The sequence below is a fragment of the Poecilia reticulata genome, chromosome 3, assembly GCF_904066995.2.
Source record: "Poecilia reticulata chromosome 3, P_reticulata-male-v2, whole genome shotgun sequence".
Taxonomy (NCBI): domain Eukaryota; kingdom Metazoa; phylum Chordata; class Actinopteri; order Cyprinodontiformes; family Poeciliidae; genus Poecilia; species Poecilia reticulata.
Genome location: NC_088832.1, coordinates 5676799 through 5694182, shown reverse-complemented (window position 1 = coordinate 5694182; position 17384 = coordinate 5676799).

The following is a 17384-nucleotide window of genomic DNA, read 5'->3' as shown; positions in this document are numbered from 1 at the left end:
TGAGGATGCAATGACTGAGGAGAGCTGAAGGTCCTTGCTTTTAGGCATGAATATATGACAATGACATTTAGATGGACAGATGTTGTCCATTACCAGCGTGAAGAAAAAAAACTGATGCCTGACAAGGCATCAATGGCATCAAGTCTGGATGGTAGTGAAAGGCATTTTGAGGATCGAGTACCAGCCTGACTAACAAGATACTGTATAAATCAGGGTTTATGTCTGTGTTTCTCTGAGCTTCTAATAAAAGGTTCTGCAGCATAAGTAATGAAGAGACAGATGGACGTGGTGTCAAGAGAAGGGAAATGCAATTGATAAGCCGCGTAGAGAGATTTGAAGTTCTTCCAGTGCGCTGACAGAGTGCGAGGAGCGAGGGTGTTAAAGATGGCTTCCCGAGAGGCACTGAAGTGGTTGAATGACTGGGGAGTTTGTTGAAAATCATAGAGTTGGAAAGGAGCAAGAACCATGTGAGCTTGTATGGCGGAAGAAAGGGTCAAAGAGATGGATGGGTGATCGTGTACAGGGAAGCCTGCTAAGAGACTTGGAGTGTGTGGTTGGGACCTGGAAGGTTACAGCATGTACCACTGATACAGACACATTCCATTATAGCTTTTGTTAACTTTATCTTTAAAAAATGTTCCTATTATGTACCTTTACCTGTGGCACAGTTTCCTGTTTCTGTTACAGCACCCAGCCAGTCATAATAGCAAAAAGACACTTTAGGACTCAAAGTTCTAATGCCAAAATGGACATTACAACTTGGATCAACAACAACAACCCCCCCACCGCCCACCCAGCAAAGTTAGTACAAGCAGGGACAATGCTAGTACATCAGCAGTCTTAGCAAGTTTGTTTCACTAACATACTATACTGCATGTAGTGATAAAGGCCATATCATCACTGTGCTTGTTCTGCACTTCAGGTCACAGTGAGACTCTCTTGCTCTGTTGTGTATTTCATGTATTTGTGTGTATGCTTCTGAGTGTTCCTGAACCACAGGCTCAGTATTGGCTCTGTCACCTCTGGCTGTGGTTGACCGGAGGTGACAGAGCATAAGCTCCCTCTCTGTGACACACAGAGCACCGCTGTGTGCTGTGAAACACCTCCTGCTTGTGTCATGAAGACTCCTGAACAGTTTATGCTTGCCCAGGGACACAAGCACTTTTATGACAGGTAGAATGTATTTGATTGTGCAGTCTCTGCAAAAAATGGACTGACCAAAGGCATCGCATTGCAACAGGGCTCTTTTCACATTCAGTTAAATCTGCGAGATGACGTTAAGAAAGGCAAACGAAGACAACGAACTTCGAGGAGGAACTTTGTCTTCCGTTGAGCGCAACGGAGCATGAGATCCTCAACGTTCTGCTGTGACATTGAGGTGGTTCAGTATCGTGTTGGCAGCACAATGCTATCTCATCCAGGACCTTTGACCCCTCCCCACCCCTCAAACCTGTGCGCCTTGATCTTTTGAGTATCTGTTGAAAGATTGGCTGCAGTGGCCAAAGCCCTGGCAGCAACCTCAACTCGTCCACACCTGGCCGTCAGGGCTCCAATTAGTCTGCTTTACTGAAACGTTCAGCACAGTGGCTGCTACGCATATTAGGACCTGCCACTCATACGTGTGGAACAACAAAGGATTTCATCAAGGAGCAAAAATAATAATCCATGAAAATGAAAGAAAAGAGGGAAGAAAATGCAACCTGCATGTCCCTTACACATAAGGACGAGCATGACTGAACTCACCTGGAATAAAGCTTTGAAGAGCCTACACACACACACACGCACGCACGCACACACACACACCTACACACACATCACTCATTTTTCATAAGACTGGGCAGACATCCGAGAATAAATAAGTTTTTAATGACAACTCATTTTTATATTTAGACAATCCAGTGTATGAGAGGCACTTGAAGGTGTAGCTATTTGGTTATATTCCATCTGGTCACAATTTACAGTATTTATGAGGTTTAGTTTCTCATTTTCCTTTTTATTTATTATTTACCACTTTTAGAATTTCTTGTTTTCATTTCAGCGCAATAAAACTTTTGGAACAACCAGATATTTAGTCTGTTTCACTTGTTTATCTGAATGGCTGAAAATGCGTTTGCTTAGTGTTCAGTCTTCTGTATAAGGTTCTGAAGTTCCGTCTTCAAGATAAGGCAAATGAAGCATCATATTGCTTTGCATTAAGCCTACATGACTGTCTCAAATATATGATGTCAGGAAGTATTGTTTATGGCTATTCATGACTTTATCATGAGACCTCTCAGCTGAACAGTTGCAAAAGAAAAAAGGGTTTAAGGTGACGGAGTGCAAACTTTCTGTTTAAAGATCGATTAAGTTATTATACTAAAGTTTCCAAGGCATTTTCGGTAGCAATTCCACAAATACTAATTTCAACCAAAATATGAATTGCGGTTGCTCATTTGAAATTATTTTAATCTCTATCTAAGTTGACTATAGATGGCTGCCTTCTTTTAATTAAAACCTGTTATTTTATTTTATTTATTTTTAATTTTTTTATCTCGCCTAATTACTCTTGGCAAACTACAGTGTTTTTAAATAATAATAATAAAAAAATACTTTGGCTCTGACAGTAAAGTCTGACTAAGCTGCTGTGTTAAAATTACAGTGCTGGTAGCACAACGTATGCAAGAGAGCGAGAGAGAGAGAGAGCAAGAGAGAGAGAGAGAGAGAGAGAGAGAGAGAGAGCGCTGCTCGTACCAACAGGTCAGATCAATAGATTGGCTCTAGTGAGACTAATATTACCTAACTGTGAAAATTGAGTAATATCACCTGCGCCGCGGTAGAAACGCTTCATTGATTGCATGGTCAATATCAAAAAGCAGATATCAAAGGTTGCATAAAAACGTTTTAAAGATGAACAATACCGTGTTTTTTTTTTTTATCAGCCATTTTAAAAAGGGGAGAAAATTCAATAACAATCTCAGACTCCTATCAATTTCCAGCAGTCCAGGTATTTAGTTGGCCACAGATGTGTCTTTGCTTAAATGTAAGGTTCCCTTATGGAGTTTGATCAATTCATAAGTCAGAAGAAAATGACTCAGCTCTAGAGTTTCTTAGCTAAGACAGACTGCCATCTTGAAAAGGCAGCTGTATCACCAAAATGCCTTTCAAATGATGAAGGAAGTCTTAAAGGGTTCCAACAGTCTTCTGGGAATTTATTGCAGAGGTTCATTGTCCAACATACAATCAAATACTATAACTACAGTAACTGAAAACATGCTAATTTATGCACACATTCAGATTAGATCAAGCTGAAGCTCCAGACTCATCTTTCTGAATATCCAGTCATGACTACTCCTCGTCAGCCTACTGGGAATCTGTTTTTCTGTCATTAGTCGTGTTAGTGTGACTTTTCTGTTTGCAAGTTTTCTTTTTTCCGTCAGACTCACTCCCATCAGCTGTCATTTCTTTTTTAGCGAATATCAAGGAACATTACTTACTTAGTTCTGGTGTCACTTTGTCACTCTACTCTGTTTCTGTCTCATGTTTCAATGGCATAAGAAGACACCATACCTAGGAAATGAGGCGCCAGCGTCACCTTACTATGCATTTGACACTGGAGCAAACACAATTTAATCCCCAGATTATCATGTTTCAGTAAAAGACCAGGAAGTGATACAGGACAGAAAATATAAAGGTTTTACAAATGAGTGACAATGAACCACGTGGGTTCAGAGACCACATGAAATAGTAACAGATGTTGGAGTTTTGGTCCCACATCAAACTGGGTTTATATCACATCTAGACATCAGTCTGAGAAAAATACTGAAGTTCCTTCTAGTAACCAACAAACCGGGTCATGACGATTGGTTCAATCATTCCAACCTGTGTCTCCACAGCACAGAGGAAACGCAGCATTTGGGAAAGAAATACTCCAGATGTTTTGTGTTCTGTGTGTGAATTCATGAACATACTTTATATATCTCCATTAGGACAGGAGCTATGGATAGCTATAGTTGCATAACTAAAACTATAGTCTTGCTGCCAAGTTCTTCTTCTGTAATTCTACACACAACATGTCTCATCAGTGACATTTAGTAGTTTTGCACCAACACATTGTCATGCCAAAGCTTCTTCTGGTTTCATACAGTAATCATCTCTGCGGAGTCTAATATTTGTTGCTGGGGAAAAAAAAAAAGATTTCTCCCTGCTGAGTCGCATTTCTACAAGAATAAATGCTGTTCAGAATGTCACCAGGCAGTCGTGTTGTGCAGAAGCCATAGGTCACGTTTCTTAAAGACGGCCTACCTTTGTCTTTTGGCAGTGAAAATGTTTGATAAATAGAAAAACTGGAAGACATCCAAGCCTTCCCTAAAGCCAAATGTGAACACCACTTTTCTTCTCCTAACAAATGTAAACTTGGACTCGTGTGATAATCTTGTCACAGTTTTTTTTTTCAGTGAAAAAATAATATATGAATATTAGTAATTTCAGGAAGTAGCTTCAGTAAGACCACTGTTGCATTCTGGGATCTGAGTAAGGTGACAAACAGAATTTTGCTCCAAGCGCCTTTCTCTGGTTTTCTTAACAAACAAACACTCTTTCCACCTCATAAAGGACAGGAGCACACACCTAACCACTGCTCCACCTGAACAAGGAAGTATGCTTTCCTTACACAATGGGGATATTGTTTTTATAACATAACTCGGCTTTAGAAATGTGGCACATGGGGTGAAGGAACAAACCAAGACGTAGAGAAGGAGGGGGAGCTGTTATTTTTAAATGAAGCTATATTGATGTAGACTTTTTTATATTAGGAGATTATTTTATTACATTAAAAAAATCACACATTTTTTTTTGTTTACATTTTTTTTTTTTTTTACATATTTTTAGTTTAAAAAATCTGTTGTTTTTTTTAAATTCACATAAAAAAGAGGGATTTTATGGGAGCTCTCTTTTTTCTTTTTAATGGGGGCATCATAAAAAAGTGGACTTCTTTTTTATGATCCCCGCTAGACTCCTGGTGCCCTGTACCACCTCCTGTGCTGCAGTGAATGCAGTTTGCATTAAGCAGAATTACTCTTCATTTAAGGTGGATTTAATGTTCCTGTTGGATTTGGCCTTTTGTGACTTGCACCGAATATAAATTTTATGCAGATGTCAAACATTATTTGATGAAAGTCATAAAAAATACATCAAAGGACAGTCATTAAAGTGTCACAATTAAAAATTCTCTTTTGTTTTGAAATAATTATAATTAAAAAAAAAACCCAACAACCTGACTACCTTAGTGCATCCGCTGTATGAAATATTCTCTGACGTGAAGAACAGCGGCTGCAGCAGGTAAAACATGTTCCTGCTTTTCACAGCACACGAGCAGCAAATGATTTAACTCTGACGACTTACAGCCGCACACAGAAACAACGCTGCTCTGCTAGGAGCCTGTCAGCTGTGTGTGAATGCTGTATTTTTCTCTGACAATGACAGCAGTGTCCAGTCACCTGTGAATCTGGCACTCTATTTACACGTACTGTAGAATGGCTGCTTTCATGCTGACTTGGCCTGCACGGGCGTATTTAGATGCTTTCAAAAGGTTAGGTGATGTGCTGTTTGCCTGACTCATGTGGGCTTGGAAATGACATCACACTGTTGTTTTTAAAAAAAAGAGACACAAAGATAACCTTTGGCATATGCCCCTGTTTTGTTTTGTTTTTGTTTGTTTGTTTGTTTTTTTGTTCATTTTTTTGACATTCTAGCTTCTTCTAGCTGCTCAGAGACATGTTTTGGCAGAAATAAGCCTGTTTTTGTGGAGGAGTGCGGCTGAGGTGTGAGTTTTTTTTAGACTGGACGTAGTAAGCAGTGAAGGCACAGATATTCGGCGACGAGGGATCCAGAAAAATGTAAAAGAACGGTAACAGAACATTAGCTAGCAAGATGCAAATGAGAGTACGAGGCAGTTCAGAGAGTCTGTGTTTCAGGAAAATAAAATATTTTCCTATTTTCCACTAAGTTTCTGTGAAAAATTCCTTAAAAATAAGGATGGATTTTTTTTTTTCCTGCTACGCCTTCCTTTAAGTTCTTAAAAAATATATTTTAGCAGACTTAGATCCTGTTCACCTGGAAAAGAACACCGTATATTTTTGTAAAAAATTACGAAAAATGTCAGCCTCCCACTAAATGATGCGCCACAGAAAACGGTGCAGAAGGTCTGCCGGGTCAATAGGTGGCGCTGTAAAACCGCCAGTGAAAAACACAAAACCAACCAAACTGCAGTGTTAAAGTTTCAGGTTCTTTTAACAACATTAGGTAGGCCTTCAGAAAGTGTTCAAATGATAATTGTTTTTGAAATAGTTGTAATTGTGTGGCAGAAAAGGCAGAAAAGCACAAAACTTGAACATTTCAATAAAATGTTCTTGCACTCATCATTTTCATTTATTTTGAAATGTCTTGAATCGGCCGAACGCGACATTGATTCATGAGTTATTAATAGAAATTGGTTACATTAATATTAGGATATTAAAAAGCACTGTGAATATTTTAAATATACACACACATATATACATACCTGGCTCAATTAATATGAGATTGATTAAAAGTTGAGATTTGGGCCCAAAACACTTAATACGTATGGATGCAAATCCTATGTATTATAATGTTTCCTCTAAATGATCTATTAATGCTGGTAAAAATGTATAGTGTTAAAGAAAAGCCATCTTCCATCTGAATTATTCTAAACAGCAAAATTTATGATCCATCCAAATACCAGTACATCAGTTCGTTTGTTTGTTCCATCCATCCATCCATCCATCCATCCATCCATCCATCCATCCATCCATCCATCCATCCATCCATCCATCCATCCATCCATCCATCCATCCATCCATCCATCCATCCATCCATCCATCCATCCATCCATCCATCCATCCATCCATCCATTGCGTTTTGTTTAGTCAGGTCCCCAAGGCATAAGGTCCAAGAACAGTGAAAAGGGAAACCCAGCAATCCCCTCCAGAGAAACGTCCTCCCTCTCCTCCTAGGGGATCTCAAGGCATTCTAAGACCAGAAGGGATATCTCATCCCTCCAGCAAGTTCTCCATCTGCCCTGGGGGTCTCCTCCCAGCAGAATGCGCCTGATAAACCTCCATAGAATTTGAGCGGAAAATGCCCTAATCAGTTCCCCAGCCTCCTCTGCTGACTCCCTTTGATGTGGAAGAGCAGCAGCGAATATTCTGGCTCTTACAGTCTATCACACAGGCTGAGTCCAGATACTCACTCTGTAAAGGAAACTGTTTTTGGCGTGCTAACATCTGCAGACACCTTTCTTTTGGTCACAAATCAAAAAGCGATAGCCAAAGGTAAGGCTTTGGCTATCGCTAAATCCAAACGCTCTGCTTTTTCAGCAGAGCTCCTTTTTTCTCCGCTACAGATGAGAGCAGAACCTTTTACGCAAACAAAGCAGTGATCTGTCTGCCCATCTCTCTGTCCACCCCACAAACAATAGCAAATGAAATACTAAGATACTTGAGCTCCAGAGATAATTAACTTTGTTAAAATGCAGAGCAGAACATAAACAAGCAACAGTGTCACATTGGAAGAACTTTTTCACATTATTTGATTTTTCTCTATTTCCAGTGGAGAGGAACAGAAATATTTTATGCTCCTGAAAATTTGTTATGTTATAGTCAGAAGTACTCAGCGTTGTGGCTTGACATAATATGCATGCAGTGGTACGCATCCACTGACTGGTTACGCTAATATTACAGCACTAACCATGAACATTAGTTCCACTAATGCTAAAGCCCTACTCCAACTTGGTATTTAGTAAAGCTAATGCTAAAGCACTACGCTGACATGGTATTTAATGGAAATTAATGCTAAAGCAATACACCAACATGGTACTGAGTAGAAGCTAATGCTAAAGCACATTTATACCCACCACGTGATAATAACAACATATGCTGCAACACAAGATATGACTCTCAACAGGGTCAAATATTTTGTCAGTAGATTTTAAATTGTCAATGTAGAACTAGAGGCTGTAATTTTACAGCAATGCATTCTGGGTACAGAATAAAGGGCATTTGCTGATCAGAGTCAAGAGTGGAAAATATGGGGAGGCTCTCAAAACAATTCAAATAATGTGAGTTTTGGTTTATATTTGCTTAGTTAAAACCCCTAGTTGTTTATATGTGTTGTATTCCTCTGTATGTCTTTTGATTGTTTGTTTTTTGTATATTTTCCATTTGCTCAATAAAGTTTCTTGAAAAAAAGGGATTTTTTTTTTTACATAAAATTAATTTAGAGAGAGCTAAGTGTGCAAAATTTTTTCAAAGTTAGCTAAAGCACTAAACAAAAAACTGCTTTGTTGTTAGTGCTTTAGCGGAGCTGTGCTCACCACTGAGTAGCCTGTATCTGATAACCAGATATGAGTGAGAGCGTTTATAATGCCACATCAAAAACTGTTTTGAAAGAAGCAATATTTACATAAAGTTTATCATTATCATCAAAAATCTATGCAGTGATTTCAACATTTTGGTCACCTGGAAAAAAGATAATTTTTGTGTTTGATGCAAGTGAAAGGCAGAGGCAATTTTCCAATGATACTTTGGTTATACCTGAAACTTGCTGTTATAAAAATTAAATGTAGTCACCCAGACTGGTGCAAATCTGAATTCTGGATATCATATCTCTCCGACATCCCATATGAACTGTAGGTGGCGTCCATTTGCAATTTTAAGAACTGACTGTGGCGTTTTAGCCAAATCATTATCAAACTGGTCAATTTTAAGACATTAGATTTAAACCGTAGACACAAACCAATCTAGCAGAAGAATGAGAACCGTCGTTTCTATTGTGAATAACACCCTGAAAACCAAAAAAATTGGCCTCAAGAATAAATCCTGCAAAGATAAAATGACGAAGTTCAAAAGTGACTGTTTGTGCCAAAATGAGATAAAGAAGACCACAAAGAAACGACTGGGTTTGTGAAATAATCCCACAGGTCAGGACTTAAAGTCACTGCATTTGATTTGTTGTATCGATCATCGCCACAAAGCTCTATGCGCTTCTGATGGCAATCTCTGTGAAAGAGAGTTTGGCTGTCTTGTTGCCTATTTCCTGCCAAGGTAAAACTGACCCAATTTCACCATGTAATAATACCTCAATTACCTTACAATGGAGAGCCAAGACGCCAGAGCTACAAACCCATTACTGGTAGAAATGACATCTCAGAATGCCATCTTTGACTCTGCTATTTATTGCACTCTGAGGGCGGTGAGCATTTTAGGGTCTTATTTCCTAGAGGTGCAATATGATTAAACGAGTTTCAGAGATTCTGAAGTCTGCAGATGTACCTTACCTTCATCATCGTGGTTAGAAAAAAAAAAAAAAAAAAAGAAGTGGGACGTTAATTAGAAACCCAGGGCTTCAGCATAGAAAGATAAGATGTAAATTGCTTGGGTCTGGAACTGTGGAGTTGTCCATATGCTGTCAGCTGCACCACCTTCAGCCTTAATCAAGCCACAATTAGGCATCGTCTTTCCACCGAAGCCATCATAAAGAATAATGGCTGACTAATTTATAGAAGTGTGTCGCCGCATCCGGATTTCAGCCTTGCCAAATTACACAACATTCATAATGTGTAATTAGAGAGAAAAGAGTGAAGTGTCACTGAGCTGAGAGGATAAATTAAGCATGTTCCTTTAAGAGGGATTTGATCCAGGAACATGCTTTTGATGAATGATGCCCCCCTCCCTCTGCCCCTCCTTGATTTTACTTCTATGTAGATTGCAACATGTTGTTAAGGCACTTCTGAGATGCTTGTGTGATTTGGCTTTGATGCTGAATGTCTTGGCCTGACTGACTCTGTATCACATTAAATAAGATGCAGGGTGTCAACAATGCTTGCTGTTACCGAGCTCAACAAGGTTCACTCTACCCGGCAAGAAGAAATGTTAATGATTCAGCTTTCTTTTCCGTCTTTTTTCTTTTTCATAGAAAAATAGCTCACAGTAAAATGACAGAACTCCAACTTGTTTTCTTGTTCGTTGAGATTTCCCAAACATGAACTCTGGGCTGGAATAAAACTCAAACAGAACTGAAAAATGTGCCCAAGTAACAACAATAAACTGAGTCCTAATGCAGAGTATGCATAAACATTATTAGTAAACTAGTGACCTGGTCATATGTGTGAAAGTTTATTTGGGGTCATGTGGTGCGTTCCCACCAAGCGCATTTCGCCCGTCTCCTTTACATTCAAAGTCTATGTGGAGGCGGGTTGAGGGCCCATGGGGAGCCCGTCGGGGGCCCGCCGGGGGCCCATCGAGAGCCCGTCGGGGGCCCGTCAGGAACCCGTCTAGTGTGGCTCGATTTGAAGTGTTCGGAGCGTTTTGAGTGTTTGATGCTTCCAGTGTGTCCAATTCGTCCGACAAATAGGCCCACAATGTAAAACAATTGTCAGCCTATGTCGGCAATTGTTTCACATCGACTCGTCAGACGCGCCCTCAACGCACCTCCTGATAGACGTTGAGTGTAAACCAGATACACAAAACGCTAGGCATGGAGCTTCTGCATTCAAGGTGCACATGCATGATAAACAACAGAAAAACTGAACAAATTTGTTTGTTTATTTCTAATGATGAACAATGCAAAGTGCAAAAATGGATCATTTGAGTCCAGCAACTCAAAATCATTCTTGCAGTAGAGTTGAGAAACTACAATACAAGAATAAAGTACCATTTCAAGAGGGAATCTGAAAGTAAAGTAACAATCTGAACGTGTTAACATTGACCCGATACTGATACCAACTTGGCATCAATATTATCAATATTTTGGATAAATCCACCCACATCTAGTCATGCTCGCTTCTCTTCATTTAGCAGCAGTATTCCATCTGCAGGTCAGAGCACACCAAGCCTCTATATCCATTATTAATTCACCTAACAGACCCATCCAACACCCTGCAAAGACCATCCTCTGCTTGGATTTTTATCATGTCCTTGTGTGATCTTACTCCATTGCAGAGGGGAATAATGTGCGTAAGACCATGTCTGGAGAGCTGCTTAAAGTGTGAAGGTTTTGATTTGGAAGCATCCACCCCATAGAGAAGTAGAGCCAAGCAGGTGTTGAGGTCGTGACACATGATACGTATGTTAAAAAAACTTTCAGCTCTATGAAGGCAGGAGATGAGAAATTCCCAACACACATCCACCTGGAGTGAGTCTGGCTGAGTGCAGAAGGCCTTGTGCTCTAGCCTGGTTGCCAGGACTTTTGTGTTCAAATGCAAAAGCTGCACTGCTCAGACTAAAGGTCCCTATCTAATTTACAAGGAGCCTAATTACTTTCAGTGGGGGAAAGGCAGCAGCTTCATTGTTATTAAGGAGCAGTAATTGGTGCACAGTTCGGTTTAGTCCATGCAAAAGGTTAGCATCACAAACAAAAGATTCACTAAAGGTCAAGAAAGAAAGAAAGAAAGAAAGCAAAAACATATATCAACAATAACAGAAAGAGAGTAAATGAACTCCCTAAGCAGTCTGGGGAAACACAGATGGGGTGAGTGTAACACTAATTAATCTTTTGTAGTTTGGTTTAACAGAGGATGCAGCCTTGTGCCTACAGTGCTGTGAAAACAGTATTGCCCTGCTACGGATTTGTTCTTTTTGTGTTTTATCCCCCCCTGTCATACTTAAAAGTTTTAGATCATCAATAAACATTCATACCAGACAGAGAAAAAACAGTTTTCAAGTTCCGACTTTGTTTATTAGGGGGGAAAAAATTATTGCTCCCTAGCTAGGTGAAGTAATAACTGCAATTATCCAGGTTTTTGACTTCACTTTAACTTTCACACCAAGGCATGATTATCGCACGAGTCTGCAGAGTCAAGAAATCACTTGAATAGAATATGCCTGACAGCTAAAGATAAAGTAATAAATCATGAATTCATACACTGCAAAAACACAAAAACTTAATTCACTCGAAATTAGACAAAACTAACTTCAAAGTAACTTTTCGACAAGACTCAGGAGCTTGTTTTAAATCAATTATTCCTTCATATTGATGAAAAAGTACAAGCTCCACTGCCAGATTATTTCACTTAAAACATGGAGGAAAATGTCTTGTTATAAGTGAAGCAATCTTCTTCCAGTAAGAAATGTACTTTTTAATTAATTTCTTCAGTTTTCTACTTTGGAAGTAATTGAATTTGAATCTGGTTAATGCAACAAAAATAGGTTCTTCTTCTTTTACTACTTTTTATACTTTATGTACTAGTTGATATGATTCAAGTACAACAAAAAGGCAAAAAGAGAAAGAAATAGATTTTCCCTCCCTGTATATCCTTTCCCCTCCTGCTCTCTATCACTTATCCTTCTACTCCTTTGTGTTTCTGACATTACTATCAGAAACAGAAATTCTAAGGTCGTATCATATCGTGTCTGGTTTCCACCTGCCACCTGAGGAAGAGCAGCACAACAAGCCTCCTCAGAAAGCCGCCCCGCCACCGCAGAAAACAGCTCCTCAGCGGCCCGGCACTGATAAATCTCACACATTTCCTCTGCGATATGAAGGAGACCTAAAGAGGAGGCCACTTTATCACCAGGAAAGGCTCTCACCGCGCCGCCTTCAGCGCTTCCCACCTTACTAAGGAAGAGGAAATGGCACTAATAATGTTTTTAGGCATGTTTGGTTTTGGGGGAAATGGTTTCATCCATCAGTTTCAGAGCAGATGGGAGGATAGAGGGGATGTGGGGGGGTTGTGGATGCGAATGTCTTTTTAAAAACAGGAAATATTACATTGAAGGATTCCAGCTTTACTTTGTATTTTTAAAAAAAGTTCCTCGACTCATGCTTATGTTTATCTGCTGGCATAAACGGGAATTTCTCTTTTATTTTCACATGAAAGAATATTTGCTTCTTCAAGAAGAAGCAAATATTTCAGCCGTGTAGGATTTTTAGGGGAGTTGGTCATGTTAGGGATGACATATGCCATCGTTTTCCAACGTTATGCTCAGATTTTGGGAACATTATGGTTAGTATTGATTCTTTACGAGTCAAACCAATCACCTTCTGATAAGCTTCTCCTCTCAGAATAATTTGTCAACTTGTTGTGGTGTGATTCCGCTCATTATGTGACTTTACTGCGGCATACAAAAAAAAAAAGCTGAAATCTTTGTCAGGAGTTTTGTTTCTCATTACCCAGAGGGCTTTGGTAGTTCAGGTTTTTTTTTTTTCTGCAGCAAGTCCCCAGGTTATGCCAGTGTTATCTCTTTATTGCCTTCCCATCTCTCTCCAACTAAAAGACACCTCTGGCATTGATTAAGGTGGAGTAAGAACCTCCTTATGTGTTTAAATTACGTGGGCCCAGATGCTCGGGGCGAGCCTCTGCAGCGGTGCCCTGGGACCGCATTATTCCTGTGATGGAAATTCTTTGAGGATGGCAGCTTTGCATCCTATTTGGGCTGCGTAGCCGTGAGACACGCCATGGGGCTGGAAGGCCATTATGAATCCATTGATTAATTCCTAAGCTCTGATAGATGGGGGAAACGTTAAGGCAGATGAAGGGCTGGTGGAAACATGGCTGGCATTGTGCAGCACTACAAGCTCTAATTATGGTACAGTTTGCTGGTGCCTTTGATAAGAGTCCTGAAACAATAACGGGCCACAAGTTTAATTTTAAACATTCCTTGTCAGAGAAGGAACATAACCTCCCCTGGTGGCGTTTTGCTGAGGAATTTGCTGCAGTGGGACGGATCTGTCTGTGTCAGGGTTCTCTACGCGTCGCTACTGAGAGTGTGTGTGTGTGTGGGGGGGGGCGTGTGTGGGTGTGTGTTTTATGGAGTTTAGCAGAGCTCTTGGTTATGGCTTCTTTCATTTCTCTGTGCACTTTGAACTTCGGCCGCTTATTGATTGTGTGGAAGCAGTAATTCTGAACTTTTGCAGAGCCAAAACCTAACTGTGGAAATTCTTGAAGTTTTTTCCATCGGCAGGCATATGTCTGATCGAGTTGAAGGATCCAGGCTTATGAAACAGTTTTCTCAGTTCTCTTTCTGAGAATGTCTTTGTGGAAATTTAATGTTGTAATTCATATCATCCAAGTGTCTTGAAGGAGTCGTTGTGGATGGTGATGTGGTGGTGGTAGCAGTGACTGAAGGCTGTTGCTAACAGCTCACTATCTAAGCAAGAGTTCCTGAATGACACAATCAGTTGTTGGCAAGCACTGCTAATCCACCTCATTTGCTTTTGCCACTCCTCTTTAAATTTCTGTCTGGCTGTTTGGTCAGAAAGCATGAAAGAAAGATGCTGGTGTCTGGGATCTGATCCATTTTGATCAATGGGAGAGATGACTTGAACTTTCTGCTGCCACATTCGGTTGCATGTGATGTTCAGCCAATCAGAAAGTGGGGGGACGGAAACTCAAAGTGGATTCCAAAATACATCCATCCATCCATCCATTTTCTTCCGCTTATCCGGGGTCGGGTCGCGGGGGCAGCAGCTTCAGAAGGGAGGCCCAGACGATTCCAAAATACACAGAAAACAAAATAACCGCGACCACTGCTAATGATGTATTCACACCAAATGTGTTTCACGCGTCAGGTTTACATTTAAAGTCCATGTGGAGGCACATCGAGGGCCCATTGCGGTACGTTTCCAGTGTCTAGTGCGGCGTGATTTGAAGCATTTGGAATGTTTTGAGTGTTTTGCACATCTGACATGTCTGACAAATAGACTGGAGATGGAAAACAACGGCTAGAGTGATTTTGACGCCTCTGACGCGCTTCCACATAGACTCAAAAATACATAGACTGAGACGCGCCTGACGCTCAAAATGAGTTTGGTGTGAACGCACCATCGAGCATCTGCATTCAAAGTGAACGCGTGTCGAACTTGAATGCGTATAATGCACACCTTAAGGCAAGAAGCAGAGGAATCGGGGTAAATAAAATCAAAAACGCTCAAGACTCGCCCAGGAAATGGCTTATCTTTTACAAAAGACACACATGAAATCCTACAACCGCCAAAATCTGACACCACTTCATTTGTGAAGCTGTGGATGTGTCTTCATCAGAGGTTTTCATGCCGTTTCCTTCAGTGATTCTTGGTGCAGCGCCACCACAGGTGAGGAGGGGAACAAGTTTTTCAAAGGGTTTGGTTCGTTTGACACTGCAGTGTGAAAGTGAACCTCACCAGCTGAAAATGCAACAAAAGTTGTGATTTTGGTCGTCAATGGAACAAAGTCTACCAGACTATCAGGTGTGAAAACTCCCTTAGCCTGATCTGTGAAGGACTCAGACCAAAGAACACAACAGACAATTTGAGGAGTAAGTTGTAGAGAAGGGTACAAAAGAACATTGCAACCTATTCATAATTTTTAAAGACTTGTCTTGTAACATGTACAGCACCTGAACCCAAACAGCAGTAAAGGTGGACCAATATCACAGGTGAAAATGCCAGCACTTAAGCATCACTTGGCAACTTCTGAGAAAGATACAAACTCTAACTTTTCTGTCTTACTAGAAAATAAGAGACCATATTTCCTTTCCATCTCATTATTTAGCACACTCTAATGATTAGATTAAAAGGAACCCCGGGGAAAGGAATAAATCAACTACCTGGCCTTGATTTATTTTCTCACATCACATCTTAAGACAAGTGAGATGCAGTAATGTTCTCAGAGGACACATCCAGACACATGTCAGAAAGGAGTCCATGCATAAAAGGAAAACAGTAAAGGCAAAAAATATTTTTTGAACAACGCGGATCCCAAATGCTCCTGCCATAAGCCAAACACTGAGATCTCGCAGGGATGCAGAAGAGATAATTCTGCCCACAGGGTGTTCTTGATCTCTCCCATCAAGCGAGTGTTTGTTCTCTGCAGAAAGGGAAAGTCAAATACTTTCACATCTTTTTAGCTCTGAGGACCGCATAAAGGTGAGCTCCAAAGGCTGTTTTCACTTAAAGTCACACGGAGAATTTCTCTTGCTGTAGCTGATGTTATCCTTGATTTATTTATTCTAGAAGCACTACCAAACACAACACATTGTGTTGAGTTTGGTACTTTGTGGGTGAACAACAGCATTTTCGGATATTGTGTGTTCGAGTTCCCGGTGAACTAAAAAAAAAGTTTCCATGAAATGTTTCGATTTCCAGTTCTTGAATATTTACCCTGTCTACTTTTGCAAATTCACCTTAAGAGCAATATTCAGTCATAATCAGGGGTGAAAGTAGTTTTAAACTCTTGGGGGTACTATGACAAAAAAAAAAAAAAAAAAAAAAAAATATATATATATATATAGCTTCTTTGTACTGATGAAATCTTTGCAAAGTGATAAAAGCTGGTAGCTCTTGAATTGCTCCAAAATAAAGCTGTATTTCCCTCAGTCCACTGGCTGCAATGCTGACACCTTGAGATGCCATGAGACCTAAACTCTGAACATCATGGTATGGATGCATCCCAGTTTTCCATGTCTGGCATATAACCATTCATTTTAGCTTTTAAACTGGTTCTATAGATCCTGTGTCCAGACAGAGGGATAATCAGTAGCCCAGCATCATGACCTGTTTTTTCTGAAGATCCTGCAGTTTCCACTTCTCTTCCTAACATGATGCCTCCTCACCCTGACTCTCACACTGATAGGAGGAACCACAGAGCTCTGTTAGGTTAAAGCTCATCTTCTGAAGTTGGGATATTTTTCCTCCAACAGGTTCCAGAGGAATCACCTCAAACCAGATGTTGGACTGGATTTTATTTCCATGTCATTTGTGAATGTTAGAGCCTCATTTTCAACAGTTGAGCTATGAAGGTTGAAAAAGGTTATCATTTTGGAGAAAATCTCATCAACATCAATATTTCCACTAAATAAGAGTCTGATAAAGGAAAAGCCTCTCAGACTCTGAGCCCGACAGCACCAAACTATTTTTTTGTATTAGACAATTAATTTAATTTCACATGATTATCGTGGTAGAAGACCCTTGTTTGCTAAATACTTAATGAAACATATTTACCGTTTCTTATTATATTTACTATGTTTGTTGTGATTGACGTATAGTCACAAAGAACAAGGTAATTAGTCCAAGTTTGTCATTTATTGAACGTTCAGAAACTACAGCGGCTGTAAAGCGCCACAGTAAAGGTAAAATAACCCAAACAGGTGATCAACTCTAAACCACTCGCACCTTTTTACTCTCATTTAAGCACACCCGTTGCCATGGCAACCGCCTGCGCTCCACATGTCGACCAGAGATTATGTTAAAAACATAACCGATACAATATTAGGTTTTCAGGCTTGATATTTATTTTGCGATTATTAATAAGCCTCCCTGAACACAGCGGTGGTTGATTAGTTCATTTTAAACTCCTGCTCTGCTGGTTATTTTGGTTATGGAACCGAAACGCACATAATTGCGCAACACCTTGT